Source organism: Rhipicephalus microplus, unplaced genomic scaffold (assembly GCF_043290135.1).
Source record: "Rhipicephalus microplus isolate Deutch F79 unplaced genomic scaffold, USDA_Rmic scaffold_49, whole genome shotgun sequence".
Lineage (NCBI taxonomy): Eukaryota > Metazoa > Arthropoda > Arachnida > Ixodida > Ixodidae > Rhipicephalus > Rhipicephalus microplus.
This window is the reverse complement of record NW_027464622.1, coordinates 1,637,659-1,648,720: the sequence shown is the minus strand read 5'-3', so window position 1 is coordinate 1,648,720 and position 11,062 is coordinate 1,637,659. Positions and strand designations below refer to the sequence as shown.

At 44.3% G+C, this 11,062-nt stretch overlaps 1 long non-coding RNA gene across 1 annotated transcript; it reads right to left on the bottom strand.

Annotated features, from left to right (window-relative positions):
* Positions 1–5,675: 5,675 nt before the first annotated feature.
* LOC142788250 (uncharacterized) lies at positions 5,676–8,148 on the bottom strand. The gene is made up of 2 exons (XR_012889315.1): positions 7,931–8,148; positions 5,676–6,220 (listed from the first exon to the last, which is right to left on the bottom strand). It is a non-coding gene; the product is annotated as an uncharacterized LOC142788250 (long non-coding RNA).
* Positions 8,149–11,062: the final 2,914 nt, after the last annotated feature.

The following is an 11,062-nucleotide window of genomic DNA, read 5'->3' as shown; positions in this document are numbered from 1 at the left end:
TTAAGGTCCTCGGTATATACTTTTCCCGCGAGGGAGTTACGGCCTCTACGTGGTCCCGAGTCGTGGACAGGGCTGCACAATTGTCAAAGAGCGCTAGCCTACAAGGCCTGACGCTATGCGAGAAAGCAGTAGCCGTCAAAACAAGCATTTGCGCCCTAGCCTCGCATGCGAGCCGAGTAGCGGTGATGCCCACAAGAACAGCAAGCCAGTTGACCAAACACATTAACGCATACCTCTGGGATGGGAAACCACCACCATTGATGCAAAACTTGCTACAACTGGCAGTGTAAGAAGGGGGTCTCGGCCTACCACATGTGTTGACCACGAGCAGAGTCCTGGCTCTGAAAACCGCCCGCATGCTCGCGCGCGCGAGCGATTACCTAGGGCGCAACCTACTCCTCTACAAGAGTGGAGTGAAGCACGACTGGCTGGATGCAGGCCGCCACACCAGGCCCTTTGCTGAGGCACCCGCGCCCTTCTATAAAACGGCGTCGGCTACCTGGCGCATGTTGAGGCAAGAAGTGCCCGAAGGCGATGTGGATGAGGACCCGCCAGCGCGCATCGTTGAAGCCATCACGCGGAAGCAGCTGAGCGACACTGAACAAAAACGAGCTGAGCGCGCGAGGTGCGAATTACTCTCGCTCCGCTGCGGCACCCCCCGTGACGCACAGGATTTCCTCCTGAAAAAGGCCTGGGCCGTCCTCCCCACCAGACAACGCCTGCATAAATTTAGAATAGTCCCGGATGCACGTTATCCGAACTGTCACGCAGTTGAATCACAGGATCACGCGTTGTTCCAATGCGTGGGGGTGAAACCCGTGTGGCGGATGATAGCCCACTCCTTTGGTATCCGCCCACCTCCCCACCACAAGCGCAACAAAGGTGCCTTCTGCCAACTTGTGCTGATCTTCGCGATGCTAGCTATTTGGCAAAGGATATCGCTAGCGGAGGCGCGTAGAAAGCCTGTGCGGAGCGCGTTTCCGGTAGTCTCGCGTATCCGGCGGTTGCTATGGGCCCACCTATCCGGCGAACTCGAGGCCTGCGGCGAGGAAAACTTCCTTCGTCGCTGGCATACCAAATTCTTTTTTCTGAGGAATGGCAAGCTAGTCGCCCCAATCATTACCTGGTGACCCCCCTCCCACTGTCTAGCACATGCAAAAGGGGACTTGTGTGTATATGTGTATATATATATATATATATATATATATATATATATATATATATATATATATATATATATATATATGTATATATATATATATATATGTATATCTGTGTCACCTTTTTCATTTCATCACCCCATTGTCGTTGTTACTTGTAATCGATTCGGGCAAAGTGTGCTGGTCGACACTTGAGTTAATTTTTGTATAGCGCCTTCTTTATTGATTGGCGCCTTCAGTCAGTTTTTTACGCGCAGATTGTTGCTGATGCCTTATTTGGAGGGAGACAAGAGCCCCCCCCCACTCACTTGTACCCCCCCTGCGCCCCCCAGCCTCAAGGCCTCTTTTATACTTCCGGGCATGCAGTTACTGTGTACGAAAGCAGCATTGTTTCAGGTGACAAAAAAGAAATAATACCTAGAGTTGTACAGCACTAAGTCGCTACTTGTTCCAACCGCGTGTTGAGAAGACCTACCGCCGCGCATGATTAAGCCTGCTGGAGCACCACGCGCTGTACAGTAAATAGAGGGGTACATTCCCCCACATACATTGTACCTCGGTAGTGGTCCTTTCCTGATTGTACATGCACCCTTTGTAGTCGTGAAGCTCGATGTTTTTGTCATGTACTTTATCCTTTGTTGGAAGTCAATAAACTTCTCTTCGTTGCTATCTGTGCAAGACTGCTTTAGTAATCGAACTTTCCGTTTACCGGGTACAGGTTCGCCCAAATAAACAGTTATATCCCAACATAAAGACTCCTGTCTTCGGCCACTTCACGACCCCGTGACAATAGCAGCCCAGTATTCTACCACTGAGCCACGCCGGTGGTTGTGACTTGTTGGCAACCTTGTCTTAGGCGTGCTTGATGTCGGGAAAGTAATAGCGTTAATACGGCTTATAAAGCGTTTTAAAACAGCGAAAGAAACGCCAGTCGTTGCACAATGCAAATAGCGTAACGAGTGGGCTGTCCAATGTTCCAACTCCTTAGAAAAGCTTCTTCTTGTTGCCATATTAACTGTGGCGCATACCGACTTGAGCAGCAATTTCTCATCGTCGTTAACCACTGCGTGAACAATTCGTACGAAATCCTTTGCCGCCCCACCGCGGTGGTCTAGAGGCTAAGGTACTTGGCTGCTGACCCGCATGTCGTGAGATCAAATCCTGGCTGCGGTGGCTGCATTTCCGATGGAGGTGGAAATGTTGTAGGCCCGTGTGCTCAGATTGTGGTTCACGTTAAAGAACCCCAGGTGGTCGAAATTTTTGGAGCCCTCCACTACAGCGTCTCGCATAATCATATGGTGGTTTCGGGACATTAAACTCAACAAATCAATGAATCAATCAAATTTCTTGCATGTGTTTAGTGGATACCACGCTTCATTGAAGAATGACGAAAAATAGCATAGCAAATTCTGGCCTGCTACCCGAAAGTTTATTAATAATGCCCTAGTAGGTATTCAGCAACTGTTTTTCCAGTAGTTACGCAACGAGTGTTTTTAAAAGGCTCTGAAAGGGCGCTCTTCTAGCTTTCGCTGTGACTGTGCTGCGCCTTCCATACAGGCCTGGCGTTTTTTAAGCTGCGGCTCGAGTTAGCTGAGACACTGTATTTATAGACGCTTGCTCATGCCATCACTTAGCTGTCACTGCTTCTGTATCTTTTTTTTCAGGCTACAGTATGCACAAGCATCCCTTGCCGCCTTATTTCTGATGTCACCATTTGCTTCATTTTCCTGATGCTAGCTTATGGCTTCATCATTGTATTCAGGATCCGAGAAGTACACATGGAGAATAAAAGAGACCTGGTATGTTGCGGGTAATAAACGGTAAAGAAAATGACCGTGGGCATACAGAAAGCCCACTTTACTGATTTTGTAATGGTAATCGATCAGGCGCTATCGTAAACGCAGTCGCATAACTGCCCTTTGCTCAATCGTGCACTTCACGAGTGCACCCTGTTTCAAAGTTTCTTTCAATACTTTTTGCTTTCCTTTCCCGCAATCTACATGGGCGTGGCTCACAGCAGTTATGCTTCATTTCATTGATCAAGTGCAAGAAATTTGGTCAGCAAAATACAAGTCCGCGCTTTTCGCACTGGTAATGTTAGACGTGGCCTCCACGATTGGCTTCGGCCAAGGTACGAAAATAAAGGGGTGCTAAGTGATCTAGAAAACCTATTGACAACCGCGGAAATAACGTGGTTCGTTTACTTCTTCATTTATCGCTTCGTTATTTATTGCTTACCTTCCTATATTATCTAGTCTAAAATGGCAACATCATTGTCAAAAATCTAGTAATTATTTTTTAACTCGAGCGTACTTACTGAAATAAGTCTCACTTGGTTCTATAGCGTTGCACATGACGTATGACGGGAAGTATCTCAATAAAGACGCATAAACGATGTGTCTGTTTTGGTAATATCACCATCTGCAAAGCACTCACGCTGAACAATTACCATAAGTCATTAAGTATGGTACATGTAATACAAATTCGTGGCGCTTTTTAACGCAAGGTGATTTTGCATTACGGAGTTCTGAACTTGTGATGTTTGTTAAATAACAAACGCCGGCTAAAATACGTCAGGAGTATTCGTTTTTGAGCGGGGATTCACGTAAGAGGGAAAAAAGCAAATAATGGCCAGCCGCAACTACTTGTGAAGAGTTGCTGCTAAATTTTACAGTTGGTATCAGGGGTAGTTGGGCGAACATTCGGAAATAGAGGTCCACTAAAAAATAGCTTGTCACAAAGCATTGAAATAGGTTTTACTAGTGGCTGAGAACGCTTAAGATGTGGCACATATCCGCCGTATAATATTGCGATACTTACTATCGGACCCTTTTAACGGGTTCTTGCCTTCGCCGTTGCCGTCATATGTTTCATGTAATGTCCCAATCAATAACATCTCCCGGAAATCGTATGTTCTACTCGGGAGTAAAAGCATGTGAGTACTGGAGATGAGCGCGGTCCCATGCAGAGTGCATGCGATAACCTCGCCCACTGTGTAATGCTAGCCGTCAATTTCTCCTCAAGCATTGAGAAAACGCTCTACCCATCTTCATTCATTTGAAGAAAGACTGATAAGGGAGGTCTAGTGGTGGCTTCGGTGTAAATGAGCGCGGCGCTACTGAGCGGGACAGCACTCTTGCTGCCCGGCTCAGTTTCACCTAAGCCGCCGATATAGGCCTCCGTTCTTCAAAGCGGGTGTGCCGGCTATGTAGGCCAACAACATCCATTGGCGCTGACTGCAGCCCACCAAGCAGTCCCATAAGCTATCGCTTTGTGAATCACGTTCAGGTAAACCGGTGGGCCTTTTCCCCTCGAACCAATGGCGCATGTCTGACAACCGCCCTCCTGCTTTGTATGTGGCTACGCCGGAAAACTGGTGGGCCATAGCAATCCCGTGCAGATGCTTTTTGTCGCATCAACCGTCACCAGCCAGTTGAGTTGCCCCTATTATGACCCAATACACAGTTCCAAGGCTTCACTACATGATGATTTATTAATTAATTGATACTTTGGAAGTGCACTTGTACTAGTTGCAGAGGAAGCACATAAGGTCCCGATGGTCCGCTTCCTTAGGACCTCTGTGAAGTTCTGTGTCACATTCAGGCGTGTAATATCGCGTTGCAAGGAAATAACGGAACGACCACGCGTCATACGAATCACGTACCTTGGAGTTGGTTGTTTGTTCCTCAGAGTTCGGGAGCAACCCACCACTGGTGATCGGCCATGGAACGGGTCGGGCCTCATTTCTGAGATGGAATTGTTTTACCAGCCGGAATATTTATATAAGGATGTTTACACAAAGAACCAACTGGTAAACGATAGATTTGAAATAAAATACCTAAAGGTAATACAAAAACGAATAAGCTAATATTGTTTGAAACAAAGTGAATTTATGCCTCAGCTTAACATTCTATTTGTTTTGTTGCCTTTAGAAAATCGCACACGGCCTGGCAAACGTTCCTGCGGCTAAATCCCTTTTCAGTTGCTTCAAAGGACAGGACCACCGGAAGAGATAAATTTGAAGTCAACCTACAGAGAGGTTCTTTCAACAGTCTATTCCTTCGGTTTGTATATAACCTGCATGTTAAGAGAAAATGGTAAAGGTAGTCACTCTCGTTGCAGTGGAGGCATAGACCAGACCTGTGTAGATAAAAGTTCATGAGGGGGGGCGGGGGACTCGGCATCTTAGTCCACCACTTTAGAGGAGCACCATATATTTTTCCAGGGGTATTTACGATGAGAACAATCAGATGATGCCAAGCGAGATTTTTCAGACGAATCTGATATGAATAATTTCCACGACAATAAGTACTAGAGTCAGCAATATATGAATTGTGCGATAATCATTTGAGGCCACTGCGAGTGCATCTACATATTCATTGAGGGTTAAACCTTCATTTCCTGGTATCCGCACCAAGCGAATGAGTCGTAAATGTCTTGGGGCAAAGGCGTGGACACTTTTAAAGCATTGGACATATTAGGCGCAGTTAATGAACTACACACAGACAAGCAGTCTGAAAGAATATTAGCATCTTTTATTTATTGAGGTAATTTTCATAACGCTAGGAGAATCGCAAATAATTCCGCTTGATGAATACGTGTAAAATCGAGTAAACGAATTGAAAAACACCTGTCCATCTTTTTCGATTCTTGAGGTCGTAACGTTTGAGGTCGTCTTAGGTATCACCTTTGTCATTCATTAGTGTGACATAGCCATCATCACTAATGTGAATCAACTGGAATTCATGGCAGTTGACATTGGGCACATCACTGTTGTGAGTTGAAGGGCACAGATCCTCATGTTTTTTGCAGTAAAGATGTCCAGGCCAACTGAATAAACCTTTGCGTGACCGTGCCTCCCAGTCTTAGACGTGGTCATCTCGACGATGTGGCAGGGCCTGCTCTTGAGCATGACAAATCCGTTCTTGCGAAGAGAAGGAGCACTGCACAGAATACGTCTGGGAGGCACCACACCCTGCTGCCTTGTACTGCTCTGTGTCACTCATGATGATCCCTCAGTGCCAATGTGACTCGTCCGGCTGCTAGTAGAAATGTCTTTTCTGCAAGACAAAATTACGGTATCTAAAATACCAGAATTTTGAACACCTGGCGGAAAATAGGCGTTTATTAACGAAAAGGGAAGGCGTCCCGGAAGAGAGATATCTAATGTTAAAAATTCACTTTCTAAATTCATGATTTGACCTGTAACTTTTACACGATGCACACTTTTTGAATAGATAAACAATGCTAAACCACCTCCTCAAGAGGGGTGGTCTAAGCTAAATGTTCGGTAGTTTTAAAGATTAAATATTTTTTTCTTTAGAGAGCCAAGTTTCTTGCAACACTATAACATCTGGGGAATGCTGATTACAAAGGCAAAATAAGTTAGTATTTGCGGAAAAAAATTGACCGGCAATTCCACTGCAAGATTCTCAATCCACCTATTTCGAGGATATACCGACCACATTCACTGCCTTCTGCAATAAGCTATCTTTCAAAAAATCCTATTTTAAAGCTATTTCTCTGATATTTTTAACTTTTCTCTTTAAAACTCACTGGAGATCCATGTTTTCGTGGCGACCCCCGCTGTTTCATTTTTTTTATGTCGAATTCCAGTTGTGAGTCCTGCGAACCTGAATCAGAGCTCCAATTCAAATGTTCAATGGGGAATATTTTACGGCCGCACTCCGGCGGACCAGCTCTTGATGTATATAACTCTTAAACAGGTGTTGTGATCAGGAGGCTTGGTTTAGAAGGCCCTGTTTCTACAGATCCTGTGTTCACCTCATTAGCTGATGAAAGCATAGTGGCTGCGTGTGGATGATTAACATTCATGAAGACTTGAGCTATTTGTGCATTTACTGTTTGAGCAAATGACTCCGCCAGCGTCACAGAAAGGTTCTCCAATAGCTTTGTAATTGTTTTCTGAGGGTGACGAATCCATGACTTGGTTATGACGAATCGCAGCAACAGCGCACCCCCGAGAGCGCTCTGTGATGGATATTCGAGCTTCGCGTCTTGAAGAACGTTTTTGCGCATATATTTTCATATTTGAATCTCCTGAGTTGTCGCAGGGCATGTGCCATCATCAGATGGGTGAGTGCCACCGCAGAGACAGCAAGACGTTTCCTGAGGTTTGCATTCTTTAGAGTTGTGTTGTCCTGCACACATTTGACATCGCTCTATTGATCGGATATTCTTTATGATGTGCCCAAAACGCCAGCATTTACGGCACTGCAGTGAACGAGGAGGCACTGCACTGGAGGAGGGTCGCGCTTCGACCCGATATATCAGTGGCCACGCTTTTATCTCTGTTTGTCTAGTAGTTCCAGCAAATGTAACTATCACCGACACTGTCGGGATCTTATTTCTGTCAGCGCTACGTACGTGAACAGCGAAAGATTGCCACCACGCCTACTGCATAAAACATCTCTAGAATTTCGGGCGGAGACAGGCTCAAGTCCACCCCACGAACTAAACCTTTCACACAGGTCAAGTGAGGAGGAACAAAATGGCTCACCGGGAGAGAGCCAAACGATGTGCATTTTAGCAGATCTGATACGCAGGCCCAATCTGGGGAACAGCACAGAATACCTCTACGACCAAACTGTCGCAACTCGATGATGAGTTTAAGTGTTCGGCCACCTTCCGTAGCTTCTCCTGTGTGCTTTTGGGGTATTTCATGTGACTACAAGCCGCCTTTGTTGGGACCAGAGCCACCGGAACACTGCTGAGACCACTGCGCAAGAAAAGATCAGTGGGTAACTCACCATTAGTGAGGGATGCCGACCACGTAGAGTTTGCCTGGCTGGGAGACGCGACAGACATCAGTCAACGGAGCTCAAATCACCACCACCTGCATTGGCCGCACAGCCCGGACGCCGAAGACAGCTAAACAGGAACTCGAAGAGGAACGCAAGCCAGGCGAGCAAGGTTCGTGAGACAAGACCACCACCGTCAACGACCGATGGCTCGAAAGGCTTTCTTCTTTTTCTTCTCTTGTGGCTCGTTTAAAACCTCCAACCGATTATTGTTTTGTTTTGTTTTGTTTCCCTGGGAGGTTGGCTCATACCCACTCAGGGGGATTGGCCAAGAAAGTGTAGTGTAGTTTTTCTGTGATCATTTTAACTATGTGCAATGAATGGGTATTATAATAGGACTAATGTAAAAATAAAAACAACATAAAAAGAGCAAATGAAAAAAAAAATCAAGTTGAGCAATTTTGAGATTTGAGGTGTTATGTTTACCACTCAGCTGCGTTTACTTCACTCTGCCCTTGAGAGTAATTAATATTTTTTTTATTGAAGATCACAAAGGTATACGCTTGGTTGCCTGAATATAATCGCCAACGGCATTGAAAGCATCCCTGTGGCAATGTCCCAAAGCTGAGGCGCCAAAGCTTAGCGCCGTTTCCGCCGTCAATCTAAGGCCTATTTTCCGAAATGGCATAACTAGTAACCTTTTTCTAAGTATCTCGTAGCGGCGACAATACAAAAAATAATGATCTAGTGATTCCATTTCTCCGCAGAATGCGCAGAGGGGTGATGTTGTCTGACCAGCTCTGTGTAGATACAGGTTTAGGGGGGGGGGGACACGACATAGAAATTTAGTAATTAAGACTTCGAGCTTTCTGGACTGACTCCAGTGGGGTTGCCATGGAAACATGAGGTGGTTATAGTCTGTCCATGTAATTACTTTTTCTATCGTATCAGTAGAGATTGCTGATTTTCGATATCTTATAGCCGTGATATATTCTACATCTGGCAGTATGGACAAAACTGGCCCATCAAGTGCGGCTCGTGCAGGCATAATTCTTCGTCGTCGTCAGCCACCACATCAAGACAGTACACATAATGCTTTGCAAATGTGTGGCGGGTACCTCGCTTTCCCCTGAAATGACGAATTATTATGCAGTGGGTGCTTGCTATAACTTCAAAAAATTATGATTCATGTTGTACTGGGTACTTCGCAAGGGCTCTTGTATTGATAATCTCAAAGAGAACGGCAGACGCAAAAAGCGCAACTCTTCTACCTTTCGCAGTGACAATGTTGCGCTTTCCGCAAAGGTCTGGTGTTTCTTTCTTTAAAGTGGAACTCGGGATCTTTCGAGCTTTGGCGATACCTCTTTGTGAACGAGACAACAGTACAAAGAAGTCAAATTCACCCCTCAGCACGCTGCGTTTCAATGGTTACAATAAAACCAGTCCTCGCGTCACGAACACACGACTAAGTTGGGTGGTGTTTTTAAAGCAGAGTCATCTTGTTGCATTTGTTTTTCATTACACTGAGCTCAAAAGTACACCCATGAAAAAAAGTGTCAGAAACGTTTTGTGGTCATACTTTTAGTGGTACTGGGTGCTAAATTTATTCGGAAGCTTTTAATGCCTACATCACGTCTATTTTAAAATAATCAGCATGGTGACCTCTGAGATCAGCACCAGCCGAGTGTGTTGCAACGTGACGATTGCAGCTAAACCCAAGGCCACGTGTTAATCATCATGGCCAGCCTATACATTGTAGCTCGCTCCTCGTATGGTGCGCGTAGTCTTTGTTTTCTTCGCCCGCTAGCACCGAGCACATTATAGGCCGGCTAATTTATTTATTTTATTTATTTATTTATTTATAAATACTGCGATCCTTCAGCTGAAAGATCATGGCAGGGTGGGAAAAAAATGTTCGAGAATCGATACATACAAAAAAAATAATGAAAACACAATAAATCGTACGATTTGAATATACAATGCGAAGGTTCACAAACGCTTATTTCAACAAATTTTTCGAGTAACATAACACATAATAACGTAACACGTAGAATACGGGTTATAGACTAACACAATAATTACAATAAAACAAATAATACAATGCAATGTGTAGTGATGGTTTAGGCGATGCTGTTTTCAAACAATGACAGTTTGTTCTGTAAAACGACATCATTTGTCAGGCTATTCCAGTCATTAATAGTTCTAGGGAAGAACGAATACTTGTGGCAGTTAATCCGTGAAGGTAAAGGAGTTATCGTTTTACTATGTCGCTTGCGAGTTGCGTAACCGGAAGAATACCGAAGAATGCCTGCATTGTCAACATTTAAATGACCATTTATTAATTGATAGAAAAACTTAAGCCGGCAAGTGCAGTTTCTGTCCACAACAGGTTGCAGACCGCTTTTTACCAATAATTCAGATACGGATGTTCTACCGTAGGAGTTATAAATAAAACGTAAGCCCTTGTTCTGCACTTTTTCTAATTGATTAATGTTACGTTTAGTGAATGGATCCCATATTATTACAGCATATTCCAACATTGGACGAATGAGTGTTTTATATGCCAACATGCGTACAGACGGGGTAGAATATTTTAAGGATCGCTTTAGAAAAAAAAGTTTCCGTAGACATTTACCTGTAGTTATATCGACGTGTTTGTTCCAGTTTAGATCATTAGTTATCCATACTCCAAGGTACTTGTATTCTGCAACTTCTGTAAGATTGACGCTATTTGTGCCGTACTGATAACATAAAGGATTTTTCTTTAGTGTTATTTTCATATAAACAGTTTTGTTGTAATTAATTGACATTTGCCATTCCTGGCACCAAGAGACGACCTTGTTGAATTGATTATTGAGCCTTATCTGATCTCCAGCAGTTGATACCTTCGTGTATAATACACAATCATCAGCATAAAGCTTTACACTTACAGAAAGGTCATTCGTTATATCATTTATGTATAATAGAAAAAAAAGAGGTCCGAGGACCGAGCCCTGAGGTACGCCGGAATCCACAGGAAGTTTGCTGGAACAACTGTCATTAAATGAAACAAATTGTTGCCTGTTTTCAAGATACGCTCGTATCCATACTATAAGTTTCGGATTTTTCAAGATATATTGCAATTTATGAAGTAATTTTTTA